Below are 16566 nucleotides of genomic sequence, written 5' to 3' on the forward strand. Positions count from 1 at the left end.
CATCATCAACTGTGATAATTCTTCAATATCTGTCTCCAACATATCCTTGGGCTAGTCTATACTCTTCCACTTACTGTTACCTCTGTATCTCTTCTTCAGTTTGTTGATGTTGTCCACTAACTCTTCAAAATGTTGTTCATTATCTTCTCTCTGAAGTTGTCAGATTATATCACTTACTCTTCCTTTTTCTGTTGCTCTCAATTCCTTCCTTTCATCCTTACCCTATTTCTGCATTGAATCCTAGCTTTCTAGCATTCTTTCTAGCAATTGAACATCCATGTTCCATGGATTAAATACTTCCACTGAATCTTCATCTTCCATCTTTATTTGGATGCTCATCCCTGCCAAATTTTCTCCAGCATCTGCAACAAAACCTGCGCTCACAAAAAAATTATCAAAATAAAAAACATAAGTTCTCAGTGCATTTTCTTCCTTTGGAAACACCTCATTGTGTTGCTCTGTTTTTTCCTCCTCTATCAGCACATCAGTATGCTGATTCAACCTCTTTAAAGAATTAGATCTGAATCCCCTAAGATTGAAATTTTAGTTGCACCCAGATTTTTTATGAGTTTGAGACCTAGCAAAAGGGCCTCATACTCAGCCATGTTGTTTGTACATCGGAAGTTTAACCTATATGCATGACCCTCAGCCTGGTCATTGTGCATATTATGGATCCAGATTCCTGCTCCAGCTCCTAACTTGTTTACAGAGCCATCAAATTCTAAGTACCATAAGGTTTCATGTTCAAGACTTGGATTTAGATTTTTAGAGAGTTGAATCATAGGCAGATTTATTTCCTGCAGATTTGTTGATACATTGTGTTCTGTTGTTGCCTCAGCTATTCCTACAGTCCTTTGGTCTTGTGGAGCATATTGTTCATTTAATTTCTCTGCCTCTGCTGCTATTAATAGTTCAGAATAAGCCTTGCTGCAGATGTCAGCATTGTAGAGAATAAATGAATCCATGTTAGAGTGTATAGAATAGATTGGGAAGTTTTGGGGTTTCTCTTGACTGCTTACCACATATTTCATCAAAGTTTCACGGTATAATCTCTTTGGCTGCCCAAAGACTGAGATGGTTGCATAGGACATATCTAATTGCAAAGATCCTTGGAGTTTGGCCCCTCAGGATCTGGACAAAAGCATACCATACTTAGGTGGTATGTCAGCTACCACCACATCCATCAAGATTGTTTTGGTTGGGTACTGGACCAGGGAGACACATAAATCTTTAATCAATCCTAAGCACCTGACCTTGCTTGAATCAAATGAGAATAGATCTTTATAAGGTCTTGTGATGTCTAGGTCGAGTTTTTCCATTACAGATTTGGGCATTAAGTTGTGTGAGGCCCCGGAATCAAACATTGCATTGTGTAGAACCTTATAATGAATGTTTAAACTAACATAGAAGGGTGGAACCCCTCCATTTTATGTTTTTCCATTAACCTCAGGGCCGAACAGCAACTCTGGTTGGTCATCTAGGACATTCACAACATCTTTATTGTCTGATACTTGGAGTGACTTGTTAATCTGCTGCCTGTATATTTCATGTTTGGCTAATTCCGAAAGAGGAATTGATATCTTGAGCTTACTTATTTCTGTCTCCAAGTTAAAGGGCTTTTCAATTTGCATTTTGGCATTAAGTGCAGCAGGTTTTTCTTTTTCAGCTGGGTTATCAATGATCTCTTGTTCATGGTTGGTATGATTTTGAGTAAAGTTGGTACCATGTTTGTCTCCAGGGGTGTTATCTGACCTTATTTTTGCTGAATGGAGTGGGACTAGCTGTTTTTCAGATGTCTGTTGTTCTAAAATATCCTCCACGGTGACTTCTGAGGAATGTGGGTTCGAATTGCCAGCTGATTGTGGGAGAGTAGTCTTATCATTGATCTTTTTAGGCTGCTTATTTTCCTTTGGTTTAAGAGGTTCAGGTACATCTATCATTCTGGTCCTGAGTTTATACTGTTTATGTACCTCATACACAGCTGCATCATAACCTTCTTTGAAATCGAATGATTCTCCTGACTTAGTGTGGTATTGATTGTCATTATAAACCTCTTGATCTTCTTGTGTTAAGAAGACTTGATGTTCACTATCCAAACCCATTAGGTTGATGTGAGGGTCCTCATTAGGTCACTAGATGTTGAAGCCTCAGCATAATTTTCTTGGAAAGGAGGTCTGACACGCTGGTTAGGATCAGTCCTTCCAACATTAGGATTTTGATTCTTTCTAAAGTTTGGGTTTCTAATATTGCTTGTTTGACCTTCCCATGATGATTTTCTTTCTATGGTTTCCACTCTGTCCCCAAGTCTATCCATACCTTTGATGATTGCATCTAGCTTTTGCTCAAATTATGAGGGTTCCTCCTTAAAAGTAGTTCTTCTTTCAGTTCTTGCCCGGTTTCTCTTAGCAATCAGATTTGCCTCTACACTTATAGCTATGTTTTGCATGTCTGCCAGGGTTGCAGGGGCTCTTTCTCTTAGTTGATATGCCATATCAGCTTCAAACCCATCAGGGAACTTAATCAATGCCAAATCAGGTGAAGGCCTAAGATTTTGAGGAATGGCATTATAGATAGTGTTGAATCTAGTGCAATAGTCCAAGACAGTTTCTTGAGGGCCTCTCCTCATGGTGTCATATTCAGATAAAATGTGAAGAGGATCCTTTTTATTTTCCCATCTGTTCAGGAAGGACTGATAAAGAGCACCTGAATCAGGTATAGAATTTGTAGCAAGTGCTCTAAACCAAGTTCTTACTTCACCTGTCAGACTTTGTACAAAAATTTTCATTCTCACATCATCATCATCTATCTCATAGTTTTCAAAGTAATCTTGCATTTTCTTGGTATGTTGTAAGGCAGTGTATGTATTGGTTCCATCAAAATAAGTAATCTTACTTTGGTAGTCCTGAGGCATAGCCCCCGGATTACCAGGTAACTGAAGGGGAGCATAACGATTAGCCATATTTGGAGGAATAAGTGGGACAACGGGTAGAAGGGGAACAACTGGAACAACAGGGACAGCAATAGCAGTTTGTGTATTGGGTGTAGACAATATGTTTTGTGAAGTGGATGAGGAAGAGGGGGAAGAATGGGTTATATGAAGGTGAAATGATGGTTTAGCAGGGGTTGGGATAAAACTTTGCTGAACTGCCTCAGGGCTGGACTCAGGAGATTGTTCTGGTTCCTTTTGGTTCCTGAGAGTCTTAGGGATTAAATTAGGGTTATCAAAAATAGGTGGAGGATTTGGGTCAGGATTTGACCTGGTATGCCTAGTTCTCTTTTTAGGATCGAGCTTCTGAACTTATTTTTGATAATTTTGAGAATATTTCTAGAATGGTCAAGGGAATGCTTAAATTTTGGAACCACTATCTAGAACAGACAGCAGTTGACACATTAGTTCGTTCCCCAGTGGAGTCGCCAGTTATGTTATCACTCAGGTTGTTCCCTTTGACTCCTAAGGGAATACAGCCGAGGTAACCACAGACCAATCTTTGGATCACAGGTCCTAGCCTACTTGCAATCAGAGAGGGCTCTCTCTTTAGGATTTAGCTTTGTTTGATAATGTTTAGGCTAGTTATGATGTATTGAATTTTGTTTAAAGTTTTGGTTGAATGATGTCTTCTAGCAGCTGAGATGAGATCTTCAGAAGTTCAGTCCATTGGGCAATGGAGTCTGTGATTATGTGTTGTTTGAGGTATTGAGTAAGAGTGATGAAACTGCAGGGCCATATAGATATATCATGAAACAAACTTCAAATTGTGAATATGAACTATCTCCAGCCAGTGAGAGGCAACTAAGAATCTTTCACTAAGCTGGTGATGTGGAGAAAGGAAATATCACTCAGGAGCAGATTAGAATTCCTGAATAGTATTACTATGGGAGATTTAGTATGAAGGTGAGCAACTAAGAATTACACATTCATAACTAATTCTGAAGAAAACATTCATAACAGCATAGATTGAGTTTAGGGTGTTCCATGAACAAATCCTGAACTATTCTTTTTCTGTACTATTAAATCTGTGAAACATAGAGCATGAGCGGATTATGAAAGAACGAAATACAAAATAAGATGGTTCAGAAAACTTATTGTGACATGAAATAGCGTAGGAATCCTGTAGCAGCAAGCAAGCACACCACAACACCTCAAAACAACTCAGAACTTCAGAAATTCCATTAGCTTCCTGTATTAAAAGTCTGAAATTACAGCATAGCTTCTCCAGAAGAAAAATCAACAACCCCAGCAAGTTCATGCGTGGGGATATATATACAATCGTTTTACAAAATATCTTAACGCTGAGTCATTTTCTCAATAACTGTCTTTACCAACTTTCAAAAATAGCAGATACAATAGTTATTGCTACTTTAAATGGACAATGAATGACTTTTCAGCTTTGTCAGAAATTCTTTGACTTTTGGAGGCAACTGGGTCGGTTGGGTGCTTCGTATTGATGAGTAATATGCCCTTTGCTGCTTTGTCGTGGTGCGGCTATCTCAGCCCCGTCATCTGCATCTGTAGTCATCTGCTTTGGTGGTCAAACTGGATTGCTGAGTTGGCCTTTTTCTTAATTTCTCTCCCAGTCAGAGCAAACATATATTAACTTTCTGAAACTGCTGACTTTGTGATAAAAATACAAAAATATGGTGAACAATCTGTTTTTTACAGCAGTGTTTGTATCATGCCCGTCCACCATTCCTGAGTAGGCAATTGGTGCCTTAAGATTATGCCTAAAGTTTCATCTGCCTCAGTATATTTGTAGTAGTTTGGAGGCACTTCAAAAAGATGTCTGATCTCATTCATAATGAAAAACAAATTCTCTAGTTTGTCATAGAGATTTTGCCCAGATGGAGGCCCTGTTCCCTCTGAGGTACTTGCTGCTGCAGTAATTTGATTTGTGGCATATGTGTCTACCCTCTTGGGATAGTTTTCATGAGACAGTAACCTTCCTGCACTGGTTACTAAGCTGGGAAGGCCTCTATTATGCAATGCTGTAATTTTCTTAATGAATCTGTTCACCTCTGGCTGCATTTCTTGACACCTTCTGTCCAATGTTTGCACATGATTTCTCAAAGTGAGCACTCTCTTCACTAGTAAAATGGTATCAGTTCTATTAGTGATACCCATTGCTGCCAGCTGAGGGCCAGTGCGGTTGTTCAGGACATTGATCATCCTATTGGCTATTTCAGGCATATTTCCTAGAGATGCTCTTGCTCTTTGACTTTCTTTTTGGGCCCTGCCTATTAGATCCATATGCTCATGGATAGTTTCTATATATTGCCACTGGTCTGTAATAGATTGACCAATTTTGGCCCACAGGATATTCTTAATTTCAACTACAACTTTGTCAAGAGAGAGCTCCTTCTCCAGTTCCTTTATTCTCTTCTCAAGAGCTCTTATCTCTCTTGTTTTTTCAGCTACACTTTGCTTGGATTTATCATATTTTTCCTCAATGGTAGCCAATTTATCATTGGTTTCTTACAGCTCAGCCATTTGTGCTTCTAAAGCTTCCAGCTCCTTCATCATGTTCTGCATACTTAGGCTGGGTCCCTGATCTGGTGCTGTTGCTGGCGCTGATGCTGAAGGACCAACCTCTAATGTTTGTCCTGTGGGAGGAGCTGCTGTAGCAGTAGAAAGTGGCACACCTTCAGTAGATGCAAATGTTTGTGTTGGCTGCATTGGTGCCTCACCTTGTCTTGATTTCAGTGCTACTTCTAGTGCACTCTCTGTTTCCATTAACCTCTTGTATAAACTCAGGAGTAGGGCAACTACATCCTGATCCTTCTTCTGCTCTGCCACTTCTCTAGTTTGAGGGTGAAGGCTAGCTGGCAGCTTGATATGCTTTCTCATAGCTGCTATGTCTTCATCCCTTTTCTTCAATAATGCTTGCACACCCTTAGGGTCCTTTGGATCATGACCCAACTCTATAATGATTTCTTCCAAGGACTTGATTCTGTTGTCCTTGGCCTGAGATGATGCCTTCTCCAATTCCAGTTGAGCAGCAGTGTTGTGTAGAGAATTTTGTAATTGGTGCGCCAGCAAGGTCTTATCAGCTAATGTGGAATATATCATTTCCCCGGTTTGCCTGTGTAGCTCAATTTGATCCAAGGGGTGGATGTCTCTGGCAAAAATTTCTAGATTAGTTCTGATGTAATCTGCAGCTGTTTGAGGTTGCTGCATGGTAGGCCTGAAATGACTAAGAGTCATTTTTTGTTCTTGAATGTAATAGGCAGACATTAATCTCTGCTGATTAGTTGCTGCCATTTTGAAAAGATGGTTGTAGATTTGGTGCTTGAGGGGCTCATTCCTTTTCTTGATGTCAATGAACTGCTGCTTGATGCTAGAGTCTGCCTTTGATTTCTGCCTAGAAGAGCTCACCTCTGCCCCATGTGGAATGTCCTGTCCTTGCTGTAAAGAACTGGTCGATGTTTCGATACTAGGAGGGGGCATATTGTCAATTGGCCTCTCTGGTAATTCCTCCTCAGAAAAAGGGTTTAACCTTTGTCTCTTTTCTCCTTGCTGGTCCATAGAGGTAGTAAGAGGAGTGTCCTCTTGCCTATCCCTTTTCCTTGTCCTGTCCTCATTAGCAGGTGTTTGTAAAACAGAGGACTCAACTGTCACCTCCTGCCTTGGAGGAATTTGTTCATGTGTTTGTTGTTCTGTGGGGGCAGGTTGTTTGGCCCTGCCTTCCTGCTGCTCTACTTGCTGCTCCACATTTGGAGGTGATTCTTCTTGCTGCACTGTCTTGCCTTTAGTCATGTCTGCTGCTGGATTAGCTGTTTTGGCAGGTTGTTGAGGAATGGTGGATGAAGAGGCAGCTTCTCCACGATGCTGAATGTCTGAAGACCAAACCTGTCCAAAATATTCCAAGTCAACTTCCTTTTCTAAAGTTTTAATGGCTTTCTCTGCTATTTCTTCTTCAGTATAATCTTCCACTAATGTGCCTTTTTTCCACTCTATTTGATTAGCATATTTTTCAACTTCTAGAATGCTAATGTGGTCATATGTAACAAGCCTATGCTTGATTCTTCTGAGGCTTATGAAATGGTTAGGGTCATAGGGTGCCCAATAGAAGCTTGTATTGAGCTGGAGGGCTTTTAGCATTTGGTCTGCCTCGTCGCAAGCTTCTTCTCTCTTGTTAAAGATGAATGGACCCAATTGATGCTTAATTTTCAGTTGTGCCTTCTTGTTTTTGCTATGGAAGTGAATCATATCTGCATTGCCGAACTGCCTGAAGTACTCTAGAGCAAAGAGTCTCATGGGGACATATTTTGGTAGCCTGTATGGTGCTAACTCACAGCCATATATCCTGATCACTGTATGGTCTTGGTAGAAGTACCAATCCCCAATGCTATAGTTTTTGGACAGCTGGAGGATTTTCTGCATATCATCTGTGAGTCTAGGAGGAGGGGAACTCTGCAGTAGTGACAAGGCTGGATGAATGAATAGGTCAATAAACTCACAGTAGTTGTATGGTGAATAATGAATGTGATGACAGACTGATGTCCAGAATATTACAGATCTTCTGTCTCCCTTTGCATCTAATTTCTTGAGGGAAACAGGGAAGCTGTCAGGCTGATTGTGTAAAAACAGATGATATATGTAGGAGGTGTACTTGAATACCCTCTCTCTCTCCAAGTTCATGAACTGTTCATGAATTTTGTTGGCTATAAATGAGGCATAGTCATACTGGATAGCAGGGGGCTGTCCTGGGGTAAAAATGGATAGTACCACCAGTGTTGTCTCATCTACAAACTCACTGGTCTTGAACCCTAGGATGGAAGATATAATGTCCACCAGCAGTCTCCCTATGTCATTAAACCAGTCATGCAGATAAGGGGGAGGCTGTAGGGGCTGGTACTCTGGGCGCATAAATAATTGACCAATTCTTATGATTTGTGAGTTGGAGAGCTTGGCACCCTGCTCTAACAAAAGTTGCATGGAAAGAGGAACCAGTGGCCTTGTAGGTTGGAACTACAGCATTTGGTTTATGGCTTCAGGAGTAATATGGAACAAGACAGAGCCTGAAGGACTCAGAACCGCTCTTTGATTGGGGTCATAGTTTGTGCAGCATTGGTGAATCAAGTTAGGGAACTCATTGACCTGAGGGAGATAGTAAATTGGCAAATTGGATTTCCAGATTCCCAGGAGGTCTGTACCATCTCTGTGCTTCTTTCTCAACTCACAAACTGTTTCTATGTGATATGTGTTACTCCTCTCTACAGTTTCTCTCATCTGATAGTCTCTGTCAGCAAGGGCTAACCACTCCAGGTTCTTGTGTGGGGCATTTAATGGGGCAATGTTCAATGCCACTAGAGTCTCCATGGTCAATTAATATTTGGAATTATATCTGAAATTTTTCTTGGGCACAGCAATGTAGAGTAGTGGATTTTGAATGAGCAGGGCAATTTGCAGAGGGGAAGAGGAAAAATTGGGGTAAAACTGAGTTGAAATTCTCCTGGGGGAAACTCAACGAGCAAATGCTGGGACTGGGGAATGCTTGTTCAGAGAGCTTGCTTGGCAATGGTTCAGTTTCACAAATGCGGCATAAGCTGTGAATTTGTGGCAATTTGGCACAATGGGGGAGTTCTGTGGGTGAACAGGGGATTATAATGTGGAAAAGGAGCACTGGTCCCTGATGGTTCCTGGTTATTACTGTTTTTTCCTCTTTTCTAGTTTGTTCGGTGAATTATGCAAAAACCAGGCGCGGAGGGGGAAACTTGATAAATACCTGGTGCAATCGGACAATGGTGGAAAAGCAGGTGAATTCAGGGCGCCAGCAGCAAGGGAGCAGTCTTCAGAGCTGGCGGACAGGCAACGTACTTGCTCATGCAGGAGTACAGAAAGTATTTTTGCAAATAACGCGAAAAACGAGTTTTTTGGGCAAAATAGAGAAAATTTGGCCTTTGGCGCCTTTTGTTGGATGATGTCATGGGTGGGGTCGGGTACGGAATGGTGACGTGGCAGCCAACGAGCGACTCTGCGTGGACAGGTGACATGGCAGACAGCTCGGAGCAATGGCGGATGGGGCAGTGACGCGATGCTAAGGAGGCAATGACGCAAGGGTGATGTCGGAGCGACGTAAGGCGGAAATAGGAGGGCAGTAAGCGGTAATATCGGACTGCTCACAGTACAGGTGTGGTTTTGGCAGGAGGCCGCCCGACACAACCCAGGAGCGACACGCGTCCGAGCCCTGACATCACCCTTTGACAGATTTCGGGCGCTAATGTTCAGGCGTCGGGGGTGGTCCGATATTGTTGTGGGCTGTCGGATGGGAGGGCCCGGATCCGACGGTCGATGGGCTGTGGAGGTGAGGGATGGATACGGCAGGGATTTAAATAATGTTTTTTGTTTTTTTGGTGAGCGCATCGTAATAAAACTTTGGAAAAGCGGAGAAAGTGGGTTTTTAACAAGGTTTATGCAAATAGCGCGGGTAATGCATTATAGTGGGTTTGTAAAGGGGATAAGGGTAGGAATAGGTTATTAAACTAACCAAGTGTTAGTTTAATCCCTAACTTCAAACAAACCAAACAAAACTTTTGATTCTGCCTGATTCTCCAAATATTTGAACATATGGCTATAATGCCAAAAGGGGGGGTATTTACATATTTTGTGGGCTTTTTCACAATAGTGATATAGTAGTAGGGGAAAAGGGGAACATAGGGAGTTAAATAATAGGGTTAGGAGCCAATGTGAAATGGGGATATGAGAGATTTGGAAGTGAGGAATAGAGAACTAAGTTTGGTGATTAAACTTAGATTTTTTAGAAGTAGATGGGGAATGATTTTACACAAGAAATGTGGCTTCTTTTCGGAGAAGAAAGTTAAAACTTGTCATGAAATTTCCAAGAAGAAATACAAGGAGGATGGTTTAGGAAAGTCCTGAAGTCCTCCATGGGATGTTAGAAAGAGAGTCTTTGGGGTAAAACAAGGGAGTCAGGCATGCTTCTATATTTTGCCTTGAAAATGTTGTATTGATACCTTTGCAACTGCCAACATATGCCTTCTTGATTAAGGCCAAAACTGAATAGGATCAGGATTCTGCAACTTCTGGCTACCTACCCAACTTAGAACCTAGCATTTTTTGTTTCTTCAGGGAGGGTGCACTTAGACTTGTGAACCCTCATATGCTCTTTTCTTTTTGCTGCCCTCCTGTCTAAATCTACCCTTATATCTTCCAAGGGCCCAGATTAAGCTAGTGGGCTCCTTTCTTTCTCTATCCAGCTAGTCATCTGTCAAGCTTGAACTGTTTGAACAGGTACTCATTACCTACTCTAAAACAAGCAATTTAAAACATGGCATGGCCCAACTTGAACTGTTGAGCCATCCATCAAGATAGCAGTGGCATTTTGATTCGCCACTTTCCTGGTCTTTCTTTGGGGTTCATTTCAATTCTTCTTTCTTTTGACCATTTCATTTTCTTGCCCTTTGATTATTCTTTTAAGGCATACCCTCTTTACATTTTTTAACCTTTTGCTTTGTTCACCAAAAATGGAACCTTTGTTTCATCAAAGATGATCATTTTTAGCATTTCCACTGTCAATCATGAAATATGAAACCCTATTGGTATAGGAGGCTAACACCCACAACATGGTATGCCAGCATCCAAGGACTTTTCTACCCAGTGTGGTGTCTGTGTCCACGGGATTTGAGCCACATTTTCATGCCCAGAGCCCAGGTCACTGCCTAAAACTAAATGACACCTTCATAACAAAAAGGTAACAATGTAATGATATTACAAATGCAATTACTTAAACAAGCCTTTGACTGGACCCCTTCTATCCATGACATGCATTTCATCAAACATGTCACAAATGTGTAATCTACAAGTTTAAACAACATATCTAAGCATAGGGGTATCATAATTATTTCAGAATCATTAAGAAGAATTATTGCTTTATATAATTAGTTGCGTTATCATCTATTAGGTCATAGATACATTTTTCATTCATTTTCAAATCAAAACATGAGGAAATCCATACAACATTGCTAACATAATACATGCTTATAACTAGAATAATAACAATAGAAATATCAAGGATACATCAGCCATATAATCCACATATAAAATAGTACATTTACACATAAGATACTAAGGAAAGAATCTCTTAATAATGAATGGAAAAGCCAAATCGGTATGGCAGTACCATGTTGCACCTGACCATAGATTAGCTGAGCCACATCTCTCTTTAGCCAATCACCCCCATCCCATATTCCAAGCATGAATGTGGAACTCAAACTAAAAGAACCAACCAGCGCATCATAAGGCTAAACCAACTCACCCTCACCAATAGAAGCCAGGCTTTACCGTAATCCACATCAGATCACTAGGCCAACACAATAAATGCATAATAAAAAGCTTTACCATGATCTCCACCAGATCACTCAGCCAAAACTAGCATGGATGCCACCAGATTTCTCCACCTACATAGTGAGGAATTTTCCTATCTCCTAATCTCTCAGACTTTACCTTAATCCAAAGTCTGATCTAGGGATCACTAGGCCCTAAATCGAGACACCACCCTATAGGATTTACCGTATATCTTTCCATTCACTGGCAAGGATTCCTAGGCCTAATGAAGGGAATCCACCTCTAGTCTTTACCATATATCTCGTCATTTATCAGTTGAGGATTACTAGGCTCACTAAGGCACATAATACCTGGCTTTACTGCAACCCACAGTCTGGTTCAGTGGTCACTAAGCCAGTGGATTTACCGCAATCCATAGTTTGATCGAAGGATCACTCGGCCATGTGTTATTTATTTCATAGATCCACCTCACTCATATTTGAATCCGTCCAGCCATCCAACTCAACCAAAACATGAGAACCCCATCACACCGTGGCTATCCAGAAATGTCATGGCTAGGCTGAAAACACTATCTCACCTGGAAACACCCATGCCATAATAGTAAAGAACCACATGCAATACCATGCATGCCAAATATAGCAAGGAAAACACAAATGCAAATCAATACCTGCAAAAATACTCGTCGTAATTGTTTGATCCCGCTCTTCCTTGCTTGCTCCTTCCTTCCTCTTTCCTTCTTTGCCTTTCTTGATCCAATGCAAAACCTGATAAAAAGCTTACCAACTAATCCTCAGAAGCCTTTTTATCAATGAGGCCTCTATTTTCTTCAATTTCCTTCATTTTCCTCCTCACATGCAACCTGTGACCTTTTACATTCCTTTTATCCTAATTTCCATTATTTTCAAAAATAAATGTGCCAAAAATGCCATTTTTCCTTTCCAAAGCCTTTTCCATTTCCTTTGCCAATTTTATTTAGCCATAATAACTTAAATGAACACCCACTAGGATTTTTTTCCCAACATTCAACTTGGAATAAGTGTCCCATCAACTAGAGTTATTATTCTACCTGTATTACCTTTTATTACATAGAATTTTCACCAGGGCTGTTACAGAACCCTCCCCCTTGGGGGAACACCATTCGCGGTGTTCAATGACACATATAAACCAAAAAATTGTTGAAAACAAAACATGTTGCCCATGGAGCTTTATAACACAGCTCGTTGTGGTATTTATGATGACCTTCTACTAAAACATGAAAAACATACCATTTACTGGAGCTTTATAACATAGCTCATTACGTTATTTACAATAATAACCACATATACACATATGCACATTTGCTAAATAAAAGAATAAAAGGATATGATTCCTACATCCATAACAAGGGAATCCAGAGGCCCACGCTTCTACCCTCAATGTAATATCAGGTAGTCCAGAATCCACTGCGAAGTCAAATATGCATCCAATGTCTAGTGCTATAATCTTATGCCGCTTGTTCTCTCAGCAAATAGTTACCAACTCATTGTTCCAGGAACACTCCCCAATGTGCATCTGATTCCATATGGAAATGCTAATGACCAAAACAAGTGCTACATAGTCCCTCGAGAAATCCGGTCACCCCCTTCCATGCAATCACTCACCTTCCAAGTTCCCTGGCATCCCTTATCACAGGCGATCTATCCCTTGGAAAGGCTTCCTCGCATCGGAAGGTTAATAATCAAGGCATATACCTACCTCAAAATCATAATATTGGTCATAGCACGCTCATGGAAATCAATGGACACTAGTGGGTAATAGTGTCCCACAATGGCCCTACTCCTGAAGTGTTTTACCACCATACAACTGCATGTTCCAATTCTTTTTTCTATTGTTGCTAATTATTCTAGTCAGTTTCAACCACCCAACCAGGCATTTCATGTTTTCCTGTACCAAGCACATAAATTATATTAGATTTAAAATGAATTGAAATAACTTCAAATCATACCTCATTGGTGGCCCATCAATAAGGTATACTTGCAATTCTATTTGCTTCCTGTCACAACACGTCAAACTAGCATCTTTGACCAAATCATCGTGTATAAAAATATCAAATTAGGTTATCTCAAAACACAAACATCATAGATCAACATCATAAATCACATGTAACCATCATAAACTAGAATCATATATCACATGTAATCATCATAAACTAGAATCATAAGTCATATGCATAATAAATTTGAAATAAAATACCAATACTTATCATTCATCAATCCTTACTTCTGCCTTTGTTCTTTTTGTAGACACATCGGATCAGTTGCCACACAAAATAAACACCCAATGTATTTTTCTTTTCTTCAATCATGTACACATACACAACATACATCACAACACATACATCCACACACAACACCATGCAATACATGCCTCTACACATGACATACAACACAATACAATACATAATCCTACATCTGGTGTACAACACAACATAATACATGTACTACACAGAGTATAGCACAATGAGTACACATGTCATGATACCACAACTACAATATGCACATACATAGTACCGCATTCCTACAACACAGCGTGTATGACATGCACACAAGACCACATGTACACCAATACCATATGTACAACATGTACACAACACCAAACGTACAAAACACAACTTGCATAACATGTGCACAACATCACATGTACACAATGCCACATGCACATCGTACAACCTGTACAATGTGTGCACAATGCCAAACATACACAACGCCACATGCACATTTACATGACACCACATGTACAAAACACCATATGCATGACATGTACAGAGCACCACCTACACATGACACCACATGTACAACATGTACACAACACCACATGCTCACAGCACCACTTGTACAATCATGTACAGAACACCATATGTACATAGCACCACATGTACAACATGCACACAACACCATATGTACATAGCACTACATATACAACATGTACATAGCACCCTATGTACACAACACTGCATATCTAGCATGTACACAGCACCATATGCACACAACACCACATATGCAACGTGCACTCAGTACAATATGTTCATAGCATTGCATATATGACATGTACATAGCACCATCTATATCCAACGCTGCATATGCAATTCACACACAACACCATACATACAACAAGCACAAAACATCATATGTTTAGAGTACTACATAAATTACATGTACAAATCACCATAGCTACAATCATTGAATACAAAACATGCGCAACATACACATAACAATAGTACTACATGTCCATGAATACACGAGCTTTTATAACTAGACACCAACTCTTATAACTAGACACTTACTCTTATAATTGTCAAATAAATGTCCATGAATATAACACATATCCACATAATTTCAGAAAAATTAGGATTAAGAAGACTTCATGTATGCAAAGCACTCATTCATTTGGAATTGCAGTTTCCAAACAGAGCCAAAGGAATTTTCACCCAATTCCTTTCTTTTACCTTTTCCTTGCTGCAATTGAGTTTTACTATGCACTACCACATCACCTGACTACTAGTTATAGAAACACATCAACTATTACCTTTTCAAGATAATACCAAGCATGTAAAACTAACATTCGAGTGATGTGATACATATAACTAATCATAAGTATATCGAGTGATTTGAGCCACTTTTCCAGGTCCAGAGCCCAGGTAACTACCCAGAACTGAATGGCACCTTCAAAACACAAAGATAACAATGGAATGATGATACAAATGTGATTACTTGAACAAGCCCTTGACTGGACCACTTCTAGTGATGATAAGCATTTCGTCAAACATGTCACAAATATGTAATCTACAAGTTTAAACAATAGATCTGAGCATAGTGGTCTCATACTTATCTGAGAGTTGCTAAGAAGCATTGTTCCCTTATATCATTAGTTGCATTATCATCTATTAGGTCATAGATACATTGTTCATTCATTTAAAAATCAAAATATGAGGAAATCCATACATCATCACTGACATAATACATACTTATAACCAGCATCATAACAATAGAAATATCAAGGATACATCATTCATAGAGTCCAAATATGAATCAGTACATTTACACATAAGATACCAAGGAAAGAATCTCTTATTAATGAATGCAAAAACTAACCCGGTATGGGACAACTACGTTCCACCTGATCATAGATTAGTTGAGCCAAATCTCTCTTCAACCAATCAACCCCTTGCCATATTCCAAGCATGAATGTGAGACTCAAACTAAAAGAACCAACGAGGGCATCCCAAGGCTAAACTACCTCACCCTCATCAATAGAAACTAGGCTTTATGGCAATTCACAATGGATCACAAGGCCAACACAATAAATGTGTAGTAAAAGGCTTTACCATGATATCCACCAAATCACTTGGTCAAAACAAGCAATGATGCCACCAGATATCTCCACCTACACCGTGAGGAATTTTTCCTATCTCCTAGTTTCTCAGGCTTTACCATAATCCACAATCTGATCTAGGGATCACTAGGCCCTAAACCAAGACACCACCCTCTAGTCTTTACCGTATATCCCACCATTCACCAGCAAGGATTCCTAGGCCTAATGAAGGGGAACCACCTCTAGGATTTACCATATATCCTAGCATTCACTAGTCGAGGATTCCTAAGCCCTCGGAGGCACACAATACCTAGTTTTACTGCAACCCACAATTTGTTTCAGGGGTCACTAGGTTAGTGGCTTTACAGTAATCCACAGTTTGATCCAAGGATCACTAGTCTATGTGTTCTTTCTTTTGGAGATCCACCTCACTAAGCTTCAAATCCATTCAACAATCAAACTCTACCAAAACATGAGAACCCCATCACACCATGGCTATCCAGAAATGGCAAGGCTAGGCTAAAAGCATTATCTAACCTGGAAAAACCCATGCCATAATAGCAAAGAACCACATGCAATACCACACATGCCAAATATAGAAAGCAAAACACACATGTAAATTGATATCTGCAAAAAAATTCATCGTATTTATTCGATCCTATTCTTCCTTGCTTACTCCTTCCTTCCTGTTGCCTTCTTTTCCTTTCTTGATTCAATGTAAAACCTAAGAAAAATCTTTCCAACTAATCCTCATAAGCCTTTTTATCAATGAGGCCTCTATTTTCTTCAATTTCCACTATTTTTCTCCTCACATGCAACCTATGACCTTTCACCTCCCTTTTCTCCTAATTTCCATTATTTGCATAAATAAATGTGCCAAAAATGCCATATATACTTTCCAAAGCCTTTGCCAT

This window comes from Pinus tabuliformis, chromosome X (genome assembly GCF_031772625.1).
Source record: "Pinus tabuliformis cultivar Carrire ecotype Pingquan chromosome X, CPIR1, whole genome shotgun sequence".
Classification (NCBI taxonomy): domain Eukaryota; kingdom Viridiplantae; phylum Streptophyta; class Pinopsida; order Pinales; family Pinaceae; genus Pinus; species Pinus tabuliformis.